We start from the raw sequence: 20816 nt of genomic DNA, 5'->3' as shown, positions 1-20816 counted from the left end.
AGTAATAAAAATAAGTTTCTAGTATCCATACAATACAGAGCATTTTCGATGTTTACTCCAAAGGTGGGACCAAAGATTAGTGAGCAGGTATTGTAATTTGACGGTATTGTTCGAAAGGCTGCTAGGGTTTGTATATACGAGTATATCTCTAGAGGGTCGTAATTATTCCGGGTATCGCACGCACGGGAATTCCCCGGCGAACTATGCCCTTATACTTAGGTTGATTGGAAAAAGGTTTAGAAGCTTCAAAAGGGGAAAGTGCTTAACTCTTCAATTTACTGTTAATTAATATTTGACAATACTAATAAATAAAGGATTTATAAATAATAAAAATTATAATTATCATACAGTAAAAAAAGCGTTTTCAAACTTATGATTACTGTAGGTTAAAATTAGTCCACGTAGCTTGTCCACGTGGTCTAATATCAGAAAGGAACTGGAAACGCTTCAACTTGATGCAGAGACAACCCAGGATAGAGTGGCCTGGCGCAAATTGATAAGGAGACCCGACCCCAAATAAAGGGAAAAGGGAAGGAAGAAGAAAAAGAAGAAGATAGGTTAAAATTAGTTATTCTTTCCCACCTGCCCGTGTAGACTTCACACTGCCAGAAGCTATTGGCTTGTCACATTCGAAAAAATAATAATTTATGTAACTGATTTCAAATTAATCACATTGTACAGAAAAAAATGAACCATACCTTCACCTTATTAAAATTTTGACAGCTATTTTCAATCACCCTGTATGCGAGGGCTAGTTTGCGTCATTGCAATGGATAATATTACGCTAAAGAATGACATAACCGCAGAAGAACATTTTTGATGGCGGTTATTGAGACACGTGTGTGTGAATATTTTCTGCAAGGCTTCGCCACAGCCCTGCTCTTCCTTAGTTCGGTGCTCCGGTGCTCCGGCGCGCCGCTTTGGGGAAATAAAACGGAATTGAAGTGAGGTCTCGGCGACGCGGCACGGCGCGATATTAAATTTGAAATGTTTGGATACGGCGCACGTGTCTGCGTGTTTCTTACGTCCGCGTGTGGCCAAGCTCGTGCTGGTGCTCCGTTTCACTTGCACATCTTTACTTGGAAGACTTCGCTTACTACAGGATCATACTGACGCGGCTTCGTAGCAAAACAATCCTGTATTGCTTGAACACCTTCGGCAGGAGCACACACGTGTTTGTCACAGTAGTGAGTTCACTTGCGTCCTAATCCTTAGGCATTCCTCGCTTACGTAAGGAAGCGTGGACATTTTTGCTGACTATCCTCACTTGTCGTTTTAAGTTGAACTTAGGGGGACCCAATTTGAGGTCGGCCATAATTTAGGCTTGCCGCGGTCACCGGAATTGAGAAGCCGGTCTCAGTGTATCCTATCGCGCGCGTCCCGGCCGCTAAGTCAGATTGACGCTCCCTAATTACTGCATATCTCCGGCAGCCCACACTCGACAAATTTTTGACGATATTTCACTTTTTAATTCCAGCGACGTGGAGGCCAGTGCTACTCGGCACCAGCCCTCAATTTTTTATTTTCAAATTTGACTAAATTTTATATAAAATTTTTTGTAAGTATTACACTATAGTAAAGAATCACAAAATAATTAATTTTTAGTGAAATAGTCATAATTAGTGTCCTTATATCAGTAAACAGACGCCCACTGCTGCGCAAAGGCCTGCCCAGACAGATCGCGACGATGACCGGTCCAACACTGCACGCGCCCTGCGACTTCCTTCCACTACGTGAAGTGAATGAATCATTAAAACTAATTATTTTTTTTATTTCCATACCATCAGAAATAAGACATATTAACAAGGCACAAACTTTAACGCTTATATATACATATATATTATTTATGAAGTCTGGGCTGATGCCAGATGTAATCAGACACCGATATGTTGCCAAGAGCTCACCTTGGAAGAGCAGTCTTTTTCAAGAGACTTCTTTACACTCCCGCCATTTCTCCCTACCTGAGGCATTTCGCATGCGCGCTGGTAATTCCTTGAGAGCGAGGATTTTTATTTGATGTCCATTACAGCGCGGCGATCTGTGGATCTTGTGCCATAAACTCTACCCAGGATAACAAGTTTCTCCATAGTGTGGCCAAAATACGTCCAAATACGAAAGTACATAAAATTTTAAATACTCAATGTACTTCAAAATGTGTCAATCACATGTTTCGAAAATAAATGCCTATAACCGGAGAAAAATAAAGGAAATAAAGGCAGTGGCATTATATTTGTTAGAAGAATATAAAATGACATGTTAAAATAACATTGAAATAATATAGAGTTGAACAAATATTTTACAGAATAATAAATGAGAATACGCAAACGTTTTTAGACAACATTATTGAAGCTAGTAATGCGAGGTTTCGTGAACGATTTCTGGGATTCTATTGTAAAATTTCGTCGAGTCGTATATATAATCATATACATAGTATGTTTTGCTTGTAATATTTACGTTTTAGATTAATTATTATGTGATATCGTAGAACTGTTTCCTAAACGCTGATTAGCTGATTTCGTGTAATCTTTGTCGATTCCTGAAAGCGCTCGCGTATAATTCAAAGCAACGATAACGTAATTACAATATCTCATTGCTGTGCCGCTACCGCAACCTTTGTTAGGGTGATTCAGATCACAGTTGACCCGATACCCTTTGTCCTCACAACATTAAATATTATATTTCACTTTGTGGGATTACAATATCTTTTTGTAATATTTATGTCGCTCGTGAAACTTATTAAGGATCCGATATATAATGTATAGAGTAAAACTACGCCATGTTTCATAAAACAAAATGGCCACACCAGGAAAATAAAATAATGGACGGAATGTTGTGAGGCAACACGTTGACTATGCCCGCGTCAGTCGCTTTCCTCATAGATCTCTTCCCGTGTCATTGTCTCTCGCCGCAGACGAGGTGTTCGACCGACACTAGCCCCGCCGCGCCCCTGCATCACTTCCATGGCAAATGGAACTCGACATGTTTTAATAATTATTAATTGGGCAAATCCCTGACTCCAATTCGCTGCGCACGCACCGTCGGCGATTTTTGGTCTGAGCATCGACAGGTATGATCATTTATTTATATCATTTTATACTTAGCATTATTTGTACTACACACTTGCCGCTTCCACCGGCTCGTGGTCGCTTCCCGGCCTCAACAGTCGTCTGTAAAGGTATACGAAAGGTAATATAGTTCACAAAATTTTGATGCATCTGATCTCCTCTCGCACATTTTCTCATCGTTGCTATTTTTAAGAGCGTTAGTCTTTGTACTAACTATTATTCCTCGCAGCGACCCTCCCCCGGCCGGGCTGCAGAGCTGGCATTCAGGCGTCAAGTCCGCCTTTTGTTGCAACAATTTGCAGCGCGGAGTGCACGCGGCTGCGGCGGCCTCTCGTTATCCACTTCCGGCTTCCCTCCTGCGAGACTCCCTCCCTCGCGCCAATTGTTACACTTGTTTTTGTTCACTCGGTGAGGTCTTTTCACTCCGTTGCGAAGGGTTGGAGACCCCGTGCGGTGATTTAATACTTGCATATAATATGTATAAGTTCATTAAGATACAGTAATTGGTGGTAAATCTATGTAGACTGTTCTGTTGTTTTTGTTGATATTTTTTTAAAAATTTAAACGCCGTATAAAAATTTGAGTATTTTCATATGGGCCACGAAAATCACACGCGATCAGCTTATAAGGTGCATCGGAAACTTTTCCCATAAAATTTTTATATTTTGCAATTATTAAACAAAATGTAAAAATTTGAATTAATAAAAAAAATAGATTTCGTGTATTGACTTAATCTGTATGGTAAAGTATGGAGTAGTTAAAAAAATAATAAATTTAAAATAGAATACTTAGATATAGTTCGTAAATCATTTACTTTTTTTTTCTTATGTCATCACTAAGCCGATTATTTCTGTTTTTCTCATTTCTTAGCGTTCAGATATAACCTGTATAAATTTTGGCCACGGTATGTAAGCCTACAACAGGTAAACATATTTAATTTTGTACTAAGTTATTCGAAACTAATGTATTTTCAAATTTTGTTGTTGACGTGGCTTTTAAAAAAATTCCTTTAAATTTGCATTATTCTTTGTTAGATTTAAATTCAGCAATGAATCAAAACGTTGTGATCCTCGCTCCGCTGAAACTAACCAATCGGAGGTCGTCGACCGCGATTTAGATGGAGAACATTTATCAAGCGGTTGTAAGATACGCTGGCCACATGTTGGTGATAGAAATGCACGATTCGGTGAAGGAAAACTATTAAGGGTGGAGAGCTGGTGAAACCAGGATACGTCCAAGTGCATACTCTACCCATCACGAGCTCTGAGTTTCTACTCTCGTTTGCTGGCTAAACTAAACACAGTGATGTTATATTTTCGAGTCACATCTGCTTCAAAGTTGATGATGTGTAAAAAATAGTTGAAATCGGTACACTACCTTTGAGCCCAGGCATGCGTGTCAATAAGAAAAGTTAAGGTTATAGTATTTTTGGTGAGGAAATACTTGTTATGCTGTGCTGGTATTGAAGATAAAGTGCATGCAATTTAATATCTGGAACGACAATCCACCTGCAAGTGCTTGAATTAGAAAGGAAACATGAGTTCAGTCATACAACGTATAGTGTAGTTGTATTGTATTGTGTGATATTGTAAACAAAGTGTGCGTCGCGGGCATTAGCTGTGACGCAGCCGGCGCGGCCAATGCACCGCGCGCTGCCCACATGACGCGAGCCTTTTGTGCGCCGCGCTTTTCACTAAACCACACATATGGCTCTAATACACAATTAATTACTTTGTTCTGAATGATATTTGGACTGGAAATGCGCAATGCAGAACTTTTATATACAGTTTGAGTTAAAATCAAATAATTATCTCAAACGTACAATAATCTTTCGCAGCTGTAGTGAATGAACAATAAAAGCGCAGCCCATGCAGCCGGTCGCGGCAGAACGTGGCGCTCGACTCGAGTCCTTTGGTCTCTGTTCTATTGGTCCTTGAAGCGCTCAGCTGCAGGCCGTGTGCTGCAGCATGACGAGCGAATCAGTGAATATTTATTTTCAATTACTCAGTAATTTTTTAACGACGATTTTAATTACGTAAACTAAGTCAAAAGTAAGAAATTTTGTACAAATTTTAAAGTATGTAATACATGTAAGCTTTATATAATGCTTTGTTTATACTGTTTGCTTTTGTCAATGTAGATTCGATTAAATTAATATAATTAAATTTTAGAAGAAAAGTTATTTTCGTAATGTGCATAGTGATTGCCAGCGGCGAAGGCGTCTGTGCTCTTATCAGAAAATAGTGATGGGGGATAGTTTGTCTTTCAGTAGATATTTCACACACCATAAAGGAGAGTGGATCCAAAATACTTCCCTCGGGCACCATTTTCTATTATGCACTGATTGTAATGTATGCGCTTATTCGAATTTTATTGCTTGAATTTTCGTTATTTATGCATGCTGATAGCTATTTTTCAAATAAGATTCAAGTTATTGAATAGAATTTTGTGATTAATATAGGCCAGCGGTAGAGGACTGGACTGGACTGGACTGGAGATTTGCGATCGTAGTTTGCCAGTTCGATTGACAGAATACAATGTTATATAATTCACACTTTGTGCATTAATTAGAATTACCACAGCTCATAAACAAGTTTCCAGAGAAAGCGCAGCAGCGTCCCATTCATAACATAATACCACACTGCCATCGCTACCGTGCCTGCAAAGCGAGGCGATAATGATAATCCCATAGATATCTTTCGAGGAAGCCTGTACCTTTGCAGTCCGCGTCTATGGGCTGATACAACAATACCTTCATAATAAAAGAATTATATTTTCATTGTAATGATTTATTTTGTACAATATTATGTGTTCACTGCCGTCAAACGCTTATCAATTATGAAAATGTGTTTTAATTCTCTACTCCAAACAATGTATGGGATGAGAAAATCGGTGTTTTTAAACGGTTTTATTTAGTTCGATTCGCACGGAATTTATTTATTTAGGTCAAAATTAGAAATTGAAATTTAAGCACCTTCCGTTGTCAGATTGATCTGAAATTTGGTACACACATTTAATTTAGATGACAATACAATATAAAAAATCAATAATATTATAAATCTAAGATGGCCGCCGATACAAAATGGCGGATTACATATTTTTCCTTAACCCCCTCAATATGGGTGTCAAATGAAAGGGCTACACTAGTAAAACACGATGATTATGTCAAAATTAAAAATTCAAGATGGACGCCGTTCCATTATGGCGGACTAGGTACATATTTTTCCACAGCCATCATAATATGGGTATCAAATAAAACCGTTTAATTTAAAAGTTTTTTTACCGATTTTTATTACAATTATTTTCTTCATCAATTTCCTATTTTATCCATTCATAAAACTTGCCTAGGTCTTTAGCAAAGAAAAACATTTGTATTTGATCATTATCAATACAATTACCACTGCAAGGCATACTCCTTCTCCGAACATGCCATGATGACCGCGACCTTACAATGTTATCAGTTCATCTACTGCGGGTCTACCTCTCCGCTTCTATTATAACATGTAAAATAAACAATAATTATAGAAGACAAGACGCAGTTGTAGTTGCTAGCGGGCCTCGGTGCGCTGCGGCGACGGAGCAGGCGTGTCGTGTTCCCGGAGGGGAATTACATTGTAATATCGACTTGAGTATCAAAGCTTTGAGGCGAGCAGGCGGCGGCGTCAATAATGAATAAGCGCTGTCGTCTCATATCGCATTGCGCTCCGAGCGAGCGCCGGCGTCTCGTCAGCCGCGACGATTCTATTAATTACATCGTCTGACCGCAACGCAAACACAGCGCCCACATACATTCGTCATTATTATTATCCACGTTGCGTTATTAATTTAACTACGCTTTTAAGTAAGAAAAGGACCAATATTTAGCTACTTCCGCACATGCAGTGGTAGTCGTGCAATAAAATACAGCGCCCGCTGATAAATGCGTATGCAGAAAACAATGCGAATCACACAACCGCCACCGTCAAATCACTCAATACGTGTTTCACCCCTCCACGGGGCATCTTCAGGAGTTACACCGATTAGTGCCAAACACAGAGTCACTCTGTATTGGTCCTTTTCTTACTTAGGATGGACTTCCGCGAGGAAACGCCTGATTCCTTTAAATAATTAACTACGCTTTTAATTATTGAATTTAAATTTTTAACTATCATCGTTTGTTGAATATTGATGTGATAATATCTTGACTATTAAATAAATTGGAAATACTGCGATAGTATTCTTTTTCATCCGTGCTAATCGAAACTCTGCGTTCTAGTAATACCAACTCTATTGTGTATCAATAAAGACATTTTTAGATTAATGGTTATATCGTTGTTTAATGGATCACTTGTGTTCTTCAAAAGAAGAATATTACAACGTATTTTTAAATAAACTAGAATCAAAGTAGGCTCCCTATAACGGCATCCTTCAACTTAAACTTAGTCTACGGTAAGTTCTAAACGCGTGTTGATTTGCGAAGAGCATACAATAAAATCGGTACATATTTTCTTATTACCTCTTTCACTAATATCTCTAATATTGAATACATGTTTTTATATACTTAATAATTTTATGAAAATACATATTTAATCTCCACCATTACAAGAAACCAAACCGAAATCTATCATCATTATCATCATCATCATTTTAGATTTCTAGGACTGGTGGAAAGCGTCCTTTACGCAACCTCTTCCAACGATCTGAACAAGGACGCCCTACGCAGCGCTTGCCGGTCCGCGGGTTCAAATCTAGAACCTTAAAACCCCTGCGACAATTTGGTTACTATTAAATATGTTTTTACAGTCCATTCATTCTTACACATAAAGGACAAATGGAATACTAGACCCAACTTGCAATGGTGATTTGTTATATTGTAATTACGATTCTTAGTTTAATACATTTTATATGCTACATATCTCCTAGTTAATCTAATCACTGAGTTTTTACCCATGGATTTAATATAAATACCACTAAGTCTTTCAATAGTAATTACTAATGCAAATGTATTTGAAAGCATGTGCGCGTAAGGTTCGTTATAGGCATGCGGTCACGTGTGGTCCCCCGTAGCAGGCTGTGTGCGTAGAGCGCCGCTTGTAGCGAAGCGAACGCGTAGCAACCCGCGTAGCAATCCGCGTAGCAATAGGCACGTGAATGGGGCTTTGTTTAGATATCAGCCGGCACAATGAAAGTTTTCAGTTTATTTTTATCGCTTCTCCCTTGTTAACTGTACCGGAACAGAATAAACTATGCGCTTGCAAAATATACAAATAACGTTTATTTTCTTTTTTACACAATGTTCGCTGAAAATGTTTTTTTTTTGCTCCGGCTCTTTGTTACATCCGGATTAAGTGCGGGTGTTTTTTAATGCTCTTTGTGCGGTCTTGTGTTGCACTCATCTGCAATGCAGCAGCTTCACACGCAGGTGTCTTGTGCGGGATGATCTTAAAACATTTCATCATCATCATCATATCAGCCGACAAACGCCCACTTTGATGATAGCCATGATGACCGGTCTTGCGATGCCCGCATGTCGGCGACTTTACATTAATTACGTCGTGGGTCCACATAGAGGGGGCCTTCACAACCACAATTCACTTAAACTTCTACTTTTTGCTGGTGATGGATGACTGCAAATGTATACAACTTTTCTCTTGCACAGGAATAATATACATGCAGGAATGTGTGGCGATGTTCCAACTCATGACCAGCGAGAAGATCCTCACACCGTCAGTAATTGGGTCGTGCACTCCGACGTCGCTATTCAGTTACATAAATCTGGTTGTTTTTGAAAAGCTGCTTCTTTACAACTCTGGCTGAATAGGACGACGTAATTAGAGTGACGATGAGGCACCGGGGGTCACAGCGTCATTTGTCACTCAAGTGACGTTTTTGTGGATGGCCGCCCATCACACCGTTGTCGTCCAAAATATTACGAAATGTTTTTATACTTTACACTATGGCACAAATTACCATTTAGGATACGTCGTAGCATACTCATTGTAATAATTAAAGTAGGTAAGTTAAACAAAAAAGTAATTAAATAGAAACCGTAGTAAATATATAATAAAAAGGCTACATGTTTAGAAAAAATAAGCAAATATTGATTTTGTAAAGTAATTAATATTTAAATCGGTTAGCTAAGTTCTGTAATCAGGTTCTGAAAGGAAATATGATAAAATTAGTTTTGTATGAACACAAATAAAAAAACATAAATCAGAGAATAAATAAAAAAAATGCATAACGGTGCAACGCAAAGAATCAAAGGTACTCGGCAGCACGGCCGCGCCGCGCACACCAGCGCGAGACAATGTTAATTATTTAGGAGCACAAATGATACAGTTGTCGTGATGTAATGATGTGCTCCGTCACTGGTTCCAGGACTAGCTGGTCTACTGTAACTCACAATTTTTATTTTTATTTAAATCCCTGTATTTGCAAAGCTGGTACTCCATTCACCTGTCAAACGAATAATCTTCAAACGCCTATGCTTTTATTCCGATTCAATTACATTCCTGTGTTTGCTGTTAATTTTCATTCATCGTCACTTAAGTTTTCACGTCGGAACTCGTCTGAACACTTTTCATTAAATTGTTGGTATTACACAAGACAGGCTCCCCGTTGTTTTAAAATGGCCAGAAGCATTTTGCCTGCAATCTAAAGTTACCAACTTTTAATAAGGAAGACCGAATTTGCAGCGGATATGATGCGCTGCTTAAATCTCTTAGGTGTTTTAACAGGAACTTAAGTTTCGGCTTCGACTCAAGTTTTGAGAAATTAACTTCAGAATTTCAACCTTTGAGTTGATCGATGAAGATTTGAAATCGTAATTCAATTTCTCTTTGTCATTTCTCGGCAATAATTCGGTGGATAGGTTTTTTATAGTGTTTAGGAGTTTATTTACCAGTACAAAGATCTGGAAGATAAGCATCTTTAGACAATAGATGGTACTTCTCTGAATAACTCAAAATCTTAATTACAAAGTAAAAATTTTTGTACATAAGTAATAAAAAATAGTTCTCATACATCATAAAAATAACTATGTAAACCACACATTCAAAATACAAACTATATCCAATGAGAAGCAGAAGTAAGGAGATAAAATATTACAGTGAAGCCTTTTTAAAATAGATGGTGATTTGGCCTTTTATACTGACATAGGCAACTTCCACTAGCGCGCAACTTAAGGAGTAAATTATTTATCTACTATTTATAGATATAGATACTCCGCCGAAGGTTGTTCCGGTAAATATAATTCTTAAAGGAGTTGTTATTAAAACACTGTTTGCGGTGAATAGCTGTTTGCGCGCGGCGATTGGCCCCGCTAATGCGACGCGCGAGTGCCCGGGCAGGCGCGCATTATCCAAAGCGAATTGCGGATGGCCTTTTTCTTTGAACGAATTATTACAGCGTACACTCATAACTCATAGATCGACAGTCAAAAATAAACTAAAATGCAACGTGATAAGGGCTAAATTAGAATGTTTGTTTATTGTATTGACCACTAGTCCCAATTTATAGTCTGTGTGTATTTGATCAGTCGGTGGAATTAATTTATTGCCGTTTGCGGTCGGCTCCCTTTGTCAATCACTTTTTGGTAATCGCATATGAAATGTTTGGAATAGTGCACTCAACAATTGTAGTTTTTTTTTTAATTGCCTCCGCTATTGGGAGCCTCTCGTACCCCCTATCTAATGTGCGATGGGGACTAGTTTACATATATTTAATTTTTCACATATTTTTTTTATTTTCATTATCGTCTTTCATACATCGGATGATCTTTCGTTCTTTTTATTCTTTCCACAATTCTTCTGTCTTTCCCTTTCGCTCTGTAACGTCTTTCATTCATCCCTCATTACTCTTTTAAAATTTTATTATTTTTATTTTATTTTTATATAGGATTATTACAATATCACTATGTTTTACATTATTTTTATTGATTTTCGTTGTTTACATTTTACATTTTTTACAACAATTCTAGTTATTGCTGAGTTAGTTTTTGATTACTTTATTTGTTATAACTGTATCGTCCTCGTCATCGTTTTAGCCCACAGACGCCTATTGCAAGGCATAGACCTTTCTTAAAGATATCTATGTGGTATCACACCACAATCGCCTCGGCAGACAGAAACTTGTTTGTAAACTGTGGGAATCCTATGTAATTAATGCACAGTGTGTGAATCACATGAGGTTGTGTTCCGGGAATCAAATCGGCGACCTACGATCGCAAGAGAGAGATGTCGTCTCTTGTATTTACTTTGTCAAGTTTTAATTTGTTTTATGTTAAATTTTATCTTAATTTAGTTTCTGTAGTGTATATTATGTGTTCTATACGCGTAAAACATGTTTGTAATTTTCTTCTTAGTCGTGTATTTTTGACAAAGAAGTTATGTTTATGGTAGGACATGGGCTGTTTTGACCCACACCGCGGCACTTGGCACACGCAAAGATTCGAGATTCTCATACTTTACGGAAACGTCGTTGAAAGAAAAGCGACTTGATCTTTAAACTCAAAATTTCAATGGAAAACTATAGTTCTGTTTTTCTTTTAACGAGACAAATGTCAATAAATTAATAAAAAAAAATAGGTGAAAGGTGACAATTATTTTCGTACCTAAAGCACTAACGTACTAGAAAATTTAATTCCGCTTTCAAGGTCGCAGGAGTCAGTGAAACCTACATGTCCGGGTGTACTTATGTAAAGTGACTTAATTGTTACCTTTTATTGCGGGGTGGGTGTGCCCCCAATATGTGGTCCGATGACGTAGTTTTTTATTTTTATTTTATTTTACAAAATTTTCCTCTAACATAGTCAGAGCCTTTATTCTTATAGTATTAATTCCTATTTATATTACACATTATTTAAGCTAACTTAAGCTATTTACATGTTTTTATTAGTCTATTCTTATATATGAATTCTACGCTTAATACTATTTCCTATCTGTCTATCCTTATACAATACAAAACTTAGTGCTTATACTTATTCTTAACTTCTCCTCTATCTATACATCCAATAATAACTTATCCTACTTGACTGCTTTGAGTCCGCTTATTTCTATTTAGTCTTATTTCTACTGATTGAATTTTTAATTACTGTTGATGCGAATCTACCGATGACGTAGTTAGGCTTACGGGAAGTCGCGGGAAGTTGCGGGAAGGCGCGTGAAGGCGCGGGAAGGCGCGGGAAGGCGCGGGAAGGCGCGGGAAGGCGCGGGAAGGCGCGGGAAGGCGCAGGAAGGCGCAGGAAGGCGCTGGACGCAGGTTGCGCGGGACCGGATCATGGGGGAGGATTATACCTTGCAGTAGGGTATCCATCGGCTAAAAAGAAGAAGAAGAAAAATTGTTACCTATTGTATACATACATATACATAAACTTCTATTTTATATGTAGCAAATGGTGCGTTGTTTTTGTTTACGTTTTAATTAAAATCATACGTATAATATTATGTAAGAAGCCGCTGAATTGTGCGCAACTGTAAGCAAATATTTTTATCTCTGTATATATACACAAACCGCATAGGTACACACACAACGTAACGTGATCTTATTACAAGATTTAAAACTTTTATTTTGGTGAATAAATATAAAAAAGTACTGCAAAAACTTCGCTAAAAATGTAAGAGAATTTTGAAATTCCAACGTTTGTAATATATTTTGCCTTCAGATGAACATTACTATACAACAATTTTGTGCTCCACCTTCTGCTCCTCAGGTTTGTGTCAGAAGCGCACAAAAAAATGATTGTAGGTAGGAAGGCGTTGTAGGTGCTAGGCAACTGAATCTCGTTTCTTACTAGGCTCTAGGGCCTTACTGCCCACGTTAGTCCACCTAGAGATGGACATAAGTCCCTCCCATAGATTTGCAACAAGTCTGGTGACAAGCGTTTTGCATCTAGCGTCTTCCGACAAACTTATGCGTTTTGATAAACTTGTAGTTGAACATTCTGACTTGCGGCTGTCGATGCTTTGTCGCTCCAGAATTTAGAGACCCCATCCGTCATCAGTTCCGTGCGATATGTGGTCTGTCCACTGCATGTTCAACTTACCTATCCGCGTGCTTATGTTGGTAATTTTCATTCGTGTACAGATATTCTTCTTTTTGATTAGATCATGTCACAGAAAAATCCCGAGCCAACGCTATGCGTTTGTCACAAAGTCCCGATGTGAAAGATCACGTCTCAGTGATATAAGTGAGCAATAGTAACATATTGGTATTAATATTTTATCTTATTTGAACGAGGGATATTAAAGAAGATTGCTTCGTAGTTTTGTGAACGTTTATCTGCTGATTTGGATTAGACGATTTACCTTTTTCTGTGGGAAGGCTGTTCAACTGTGTTCAACGGTAGACGAATTACGTTGGAAATGATGATCATGGATAATGACGTGATCGCTCCAGATCTTCGTTAAGCGTGCCCTTCTATGTTTATCCACTTCACAGGGCATTTACTAGTAGTGTTTATTTTGAAATATTCGCGAGGCTATGACGCGGCGGGAGCTACCGGTTCGCCGGCGTTATGCAACGTCGTCGTTATCGGAGTGGCGCGACGCGGCCCCGCGCGCCGCCGCTGACCCGCCGTATCGCGCGGCCCGGCGCGCGGACCTCAGATAACACTAATCCGCTGTGGTGTATCAACAGAATATTAAAATGTCAACAGTACTTTACCGCACGGAGGAGTGGGGCTTGGTATTGACAATACATCGACATGTCAAATGATGTATTTAATTAAAAAAATATATTTTTGTTATTATCATTATGAAATTTTTTGAGCTGTTACAACAACAGCACGTATATTTAATTAAATTAAAATAAATTAAATTAAACTCAGAATAAATATTAAATTCTTCACAATAATCGTGACGTCCACTGCAAGGCATAATTTATATATACATATATATATATACATGTATATATATATATGTGTATATATATACACACATACATGAATATATGTATATAAATGATACATATAAAACTATACTATCGTCGTTATCTGCACTAATTAAGAGTGGAGGGAGCGTAGCCAAGAAAATTTACTTCGATCGTTGGTCGGACAAGTTATAATGCATCTTTTGTTCTTAAACAAACCAGTAACCGCAAAGGAGTACATTACCATATGTTTGCTAGTTGTTTTGAAAAAAAAACACGTCCAGGGGAGCAAAGTTTTCATTCATCAGGACGCATCATGGCGGATGACCACGCCAGGGGCGGAATTATTGGGTGATCTTGCTTAGAGTCCTAAACTTTTACAATGCGACTCTTTTTAATTCCAAAAACATAAGAAAAGCATCGCGCATTACGATTTCAAGACGCCGAAGAGGCGGTGGCTGCGTCCAACAACGGCGAGATTTTATATAATGCCTACTGACTGCCATAACATTCATAAATTGATACTTTGTTTTAAATAATTAATTTCTGGTTTCATATACAGTTTTGGTGTATAAGTGACAATTTTACAAAAAATCGAAACGAGTAGGTGTAAGTAGGTAATTTATATTTTAATATAATAACTAAGCGACGTAACATAGCACAAAATAAAAAAACAAGAAATGTATATTACTAATTATTAATTAAATTTTTTATGTTAATTGCTTAACAAAGGTCTTCCCCGCAGATTGCCAAAAGAATCGATAGGAAGCGACCTGCGTTCAGCGTCTTGTCAGGGTAGCCACGTCTTTTACTGCGCTCGCCGATGCGTGGTCTCCACTCCACTTTAAGAAACCAGCGACATCAGTTCTGCCCGCCCGAGGCCTGCCCACTGTTACTGCAACACGCCTCTGGGCATCCCTGATTCGACCTCTTATGTAAACCGTGAACATGGCCGTCTGCGTAACGTTGACTGATTGATTGCCTATGAAGTCCGAAGACCTCGTTTCGCTGCCGTAAGTCATCGCTGGTAACTCGGTATATCGCGTCTGTGGGCAGGTCATTCAATGAATGTCTAGAAGGTAGTTTATACCGAGCACCAGTCGCAGCGCGGACACGAAGATATATCACGATTTGGTAATGCGCTCGTGAAGTGACAATCCTCTCCGCGTGAGTAATGGGCGGTCGCGCCGGGCGGCCGTCCGCGCCCTAACTCATATTCAGGGGACGATGGCCGGTTGGATGAACGGGCCGCCTTTTGAAAGACCGCTACTATCCATACATTTTGTAGCATTATTAACTGTACAAATTATGCGCATACAGACAATTAAAACAAATACAAAAGTAAAAATTTTCGAGATTAAGCTTCCGAAAGGAGATTTATTATTTTATTAAGAATAATAATAATTATAGATCTATGTGTTGCTGTTTTATACGTACCAATCGCGCGAGTTACGTATACATCGAATTATATTATATTTATTCTTAATATATCTATCTATATATATATAAAGTATTCGAAGCAATGGTCGCTCACGCAGCTATGTCTCAGTTAAAAGAATATCTTATTCTCCTGCTGAATAATTTCGCGTCGAAGCCTTGGTTGGTTGTTGGAACCTTACTTTACGGTCTCTCCTACGAACACTCCTACGAACCCATTATCTAGAAGCCAAGGGGAACGCAGTAGCGGCAACACGTACATGTGCATTTTCTACCGCCTGTGGCGAATCTGGTCTTTGTCTCCTCCTTTAAATATATTTCAGAAGCGAAAGATTATTTTACAAACCAATCGTTTGACAAGGTAGAGAAAACAGCACAATGTAACGTAACTCCTCCTCTCTACTTTGTATCCGACATGTTAGCCACAGAAGTTGGCTCAAAGAGCCCTTTTAGAGCGGCTGCCTGGTCCGGACTCACGCCACGTGCCGGCTATAAAGGTTGCCCATAGAGTCATTGTTGTTAATCATATTACGGCTACTGAGTCGCCTCGCTACGAGTGAGCCATGAGCCTTCGAGAGGCGACACTTCAACGCAGAACGAGCCTACTCGTCGTTATGAAAATTTAATCGTCGAATTTGTGTCGCGCCGGCCCGAGTTGAGGATCCGCGCTTAATATCAGATATTCAGGTGTTATAAGAAGGCTTCCAAACAAATCTGCTTACGCGGCGTGACACGCTGCTGCTCGGAGGCTTTTTGTTTATATCTTCATTATTTTAGCGACACGTCGTCCTGGAATGTCGGCGGTAAGCCAGGATTAATGTTTCTATTGAGTACATTTCTTTTATATTACGTAAATGTTTACTATATAAGTTTATTAGAAACTTCTGCTTTGGAAAAGATCTGGCGAATTTTATTCTTCTTTATTTCAAGGCGCCTGCTTAGCTATGCTACATAAAGCTAGGAGCTTAAAGAACGCCTAATATTTGATGCGATTGCATTGATTGTTTTCTATTGGCCTGTTTTATTTTAATCGGTTTATTCATCGTTCGTACACAACTTGAAAAGGCTTTCTCCATAGATTTCTAATACACGCGGTTGTACCATATCTCATATATACCAAAGTAATACTTAACATGAATTTGAAATTAGAATTAAAATTTGTCACACATACCACTGCATAATATGAACATTACAACTAAAATAAATTATTAGCTCATTTAAAATAACTTGTCACTAAAAGTAATTAATAGGAATCTCAATTACTAAACGTTTATATGTATGTATGTATATATATATATATAAATATCATGATTTTACCATTGAAAGCAATCAGCGCCTTGTTCAACTCAATTCATGTTTATGTTATGTAAAATTGAAAAAATAAGTTTCATGTTTTTAAGAATAACTTTATGTGTTTTTGCTATTTTTTTTTATTATTTTCAGAAAGGCCAAAAGAGAGCGCGCCCAAAAAAAGCTTTTATGTTTCATGATGAAATTAAAAAAAAACCATTGAAGATTTAATAGAAAACAGACTGTGCTTCTTTAGATATAGCAACCAACGTTTAAAAGAATTAAATTTAAAACCAAATATAACACTGATAGACCTCAAGAAGTCGTGAGATTATTCTGAGTAGACGGGACCAGCTAAAACAATTAACAAGTTTGAAGTTATTTCGGAATATTTAAGACATTTACGTGCAACAGCTGTCTCACTGGAGCACGGGCGCTGCAAATCCATAAAACCTCGGGAAAACACAATCGTTTCCGAGGTTTTAGTTTTAGACTGTTTATTAATAGCAATAAAATTTGTTAAAAAACAGTTTTATTTTGATAAGTTTAAAAGTTTCGACATAAAATAGTAACATTAATAGAAAACTGATGCTGCCTGTTAAATGTAAGTTATATTATGGTTAATTAACACTCGCAGAAATCTGACAATTTATAAGTATTAAGTGTTAAATTCACTTACTGATGAAAGTTTTCTCACGCGCAGCCGGGCTCCGGTCAACGATTTGCCAAGTTTAAGTCCAACGTTATATGTTACGATAATGTAACACAATGTATATATTTTTAAAGGTATTTGTACCGCAACACAAACTGATTGCGGTCCGGAACCTTTGACAAGTGCACGATCGTTTCCGGCTCCGGGGCCCGAGCACTCCGCGACATATCTCCGGGGGTCGGAATAATAGGGGTCCATATATTTGACCCTTATCGCCGTCGCCGGGCCCGGCACGACCCGCCCGCGGGGAGATTGAGGCTCGTATTTGTTTTGAGCGAACCGTTTTGTGGGAAAAATGGGATCACGATCTAAAGTGACATAAACCGATTCCTAGTTTATATCAATTGACCGCAAAGTACAAAAATAAAGGATTTCAAAAGTGTCAACGGACAGTGGTCGCTTATTTTTATTTCGATTTTGAATTCAGAAGCTAAATTCCACTCTATCGTCCTATCATCAGAAACAGATTAAAAAGTTTTCAAAGATAAGATTCTTATATTCTAAGAAATTAAAGAGTTTTTGTGTCGATTGAATAACGACGATGTAATAGAATTAGAAAGAATGCAAATTAACTGGAGCAACTTGAACACTGGCATAGCAGAGTCTAACCGCCACAACAAGTTTATCTGCCCAGCTGTGGGCAAAAAAACTTTTGGATACATTCAATGAATTACCTCCAAATCCGCCGCCGTAACTACTGTTATGATATTTGTAAGAGTCCTTGAAGTATTTTCTTTTAAAGCGCGCGCCTTCGGATGAAAAGCTTATGTCGAACATGCTCCTACATAGTCAGATTTCAGAGCAGCTAGTGTATATTAAACAAATACAAGGATGTTTCCTTAAAAAGCCTCGCTAAGGCTGTTAAGTCAGGATTACACAGGGATCGCTCTGCGCCTGGAACAATGAGCAGCGAACGTGAGAAGTCTCAAGTGTTATTTGCCGTAAGCGGCTTTGCCCTAACGCCGCCCACTCTAACGCCGTTTCTGCTTTACGTGTTCAAATATATTTTTTCTCGAGTTCTCTCTACTCTTTGAATTCTTATTTCCTGTCTACTATCACATTATCAAGATTTAAAACAAAGCTAGAAAGAATGTTTAGAACAAGATTTATAGTGGCAAATGTATAGCTCATTTAATGTCAATTAATAAATATTGCACCGTTACCAAAAATTACTGGTTTTGAAAATAATTCATAGCGTAATGATAATGAAGTAAGAAGCGTTTTCAAAATTATGATTATTACATAAAATAATTAAATATTGTTTTCTATCTGTCACTGTTAACTTTATGCTGCCAGAAGTTAATGGCGTTCAGTAGAAAAACTAAAATTATGTAACATATATACAGGAGAGATCATTTTAAATAGGTAGTAAGAAAATAAAGCTGAAATTTTTTTGGTGACAAATAAATATACGTACACGCTTTTAAATATTCTACACGTGTAATTAATCAACCCGTAAAACTCGGTATCCTATAAAGGCTTTTAATGAAAACAGTGTGTTATCTGGTATTCTTCTGAGTATCTGTGATAAATATGATGCGCATGCTTCAGAAAAGATGAACTGATAATTTATCTGTAATTCGGTGTAATTACTTTATTACTAAACAGACGGCGGGGTTGAGTAACGGCCGCCGTTTGGGGAATTTATAGCAGAACACGCTGCTTAATTCTGCTTATTGTGCGACGCCAGCAGACGCGCAGCGCGATTGATGGCGCTAATTCCCTAATATATTTAACGTTATCGCGCATAGCATATAGCAGAGCTATAACGATACCTGTTATATTAAGGGTACGCTTGAGTTCTTGTTGTAATTTACAAAATTTGATTTAGGAAAATTCAATACAACAAAACAACTTAACTTAATTAAATAATTATTTAATTAACTTATGTTAGTGCTGTTCGTGTTATCTAGCTAAGACCTAAAGATTTTCTAAGAGAAAATATCGGAGAAGAAAAATAATGATAGCAATTAGTCAACATAAAAATAACAACAAAACTTAAGGTTTTGTATTATAGTAATTGTAATAAATATATGAAACAAGGCAGCCTACATTTAGATTAGTATTAAAATTAAACAGAAGCGTGTTTCACCTTCCCCTAGGCTTAGTGAAAGTAGTTACTTCATTGTAAACTGTGTCCACTCTTTCACTGTCTTGTAATGTGTCGGAATTATAATGCAATAAATTCATCAGACATTAATTTATTATAAACCCTGGCATAAAGTAAACATTTCCTATTGTAATGATCATTTCAACCCGTTGACGCCCACTGCAAGGCATGAGCCTTCCCCAAAGATATCTATGGTGGGATATACCATAATCGCTACGCTAGGCAGGCGGGTTGGTGATCGCAGTGTGGTATTATGGTACGCAGATGAACGCACCTGCCCATCTTCTGGAAACTTATTTGTGAGTAGTGACAATATTATATAATTGATGCACAAATGTGTTCACACTATATATAAGATTGTATCCCGGAAATCGAGCCGCTAGACTATCACTGTTCAATTTTGTAACCATGCTTGTGAATTTTGGAGATGTAAAAAAAAATCAATTCTAAGTTCTTAGAACGCCGGCCCATAAGTTGGACAAATGACTTTGTTATTGTCATTTTGTTAAACAATTGGGCGGGCGCGCTCCGCACCCTTACACGTAAAGGGCGGTGGCTATCATTTGAATAACAATATTTGAAGTATACACGCTATGTTTTTTTATTTAATTGTATTTCTGTATGTACTTGAGTGGCTTTTATTTTTATATAGGAAAGAGAGTTGTTTATAATGATTTTTATAGGAAGTGCATACTTGTGCCGTGTTTACCATCTTTAAAGTGTCGAAATACAAAGTAAAGTTCTCTGTGTTTCGGTTCGAGAAATGTGGTGTGTAAACAAGTTATATAACATGTCGCAACTAACTGCATTCTTGGACAGCATTTTGTTTATTTCATGATATAATTCAAAATATATCATTGTTAAAAAATTTTTCATAAAAGCCAAGCAATGAAAATAACAAATAAAAGTATTGCTATGTAATCAAACGCTGATTGATTTGTCACATTTGAAAAAAAAATTAAAGTAAAAAAAAAAGTCTAAAATATATTTTAGAGTCATCTCTTTATTTAATCTTATTAAAAGGCAAATTCTTCAATGAAAGTGTAATAAATAAATTACTTTCGTGGACAGTAATTACTGACCGATGCAGCTCGAAAACTACATTAAAAATATCCAGAGCATGAGCTGTCAAACGCGCGAAATTTAAAACGATATGACAACTCGCCAAGGTAACATTCTGTTAAAGTTACGGCGCAATTTTTTTCCCATAAGAACCTTCTAGGAGAATTTGATAAAGTAGTCAAGTTATGACAAGACCTAGGATATATTGGAAAAATTTTTTCACAATATTTTAAACAACATTTATTTTTGTACTATATCCGTAGTCTAAATTTTAACTTCTATCTCTGCCATCGCA

Source organism: Battus philenor, unplaced genomic scaffold, assembly GCF_028537555.1.
Source record: "Battus philenor isolate CCGP_79_NKW_IND1 unplaced genomic scaffold, ilBatPhil1.0.hap1 SCAF_17, whole genome shotgun sequence".
Lineage (NCBI taxonomy): Eukaryota > Metazoa > Arthropoda > Insecta > Lepidoptera > Papilionidae > Battus > Battus philenor.
Note: the sequence above shows the minus strand (reverse complement) of the source record.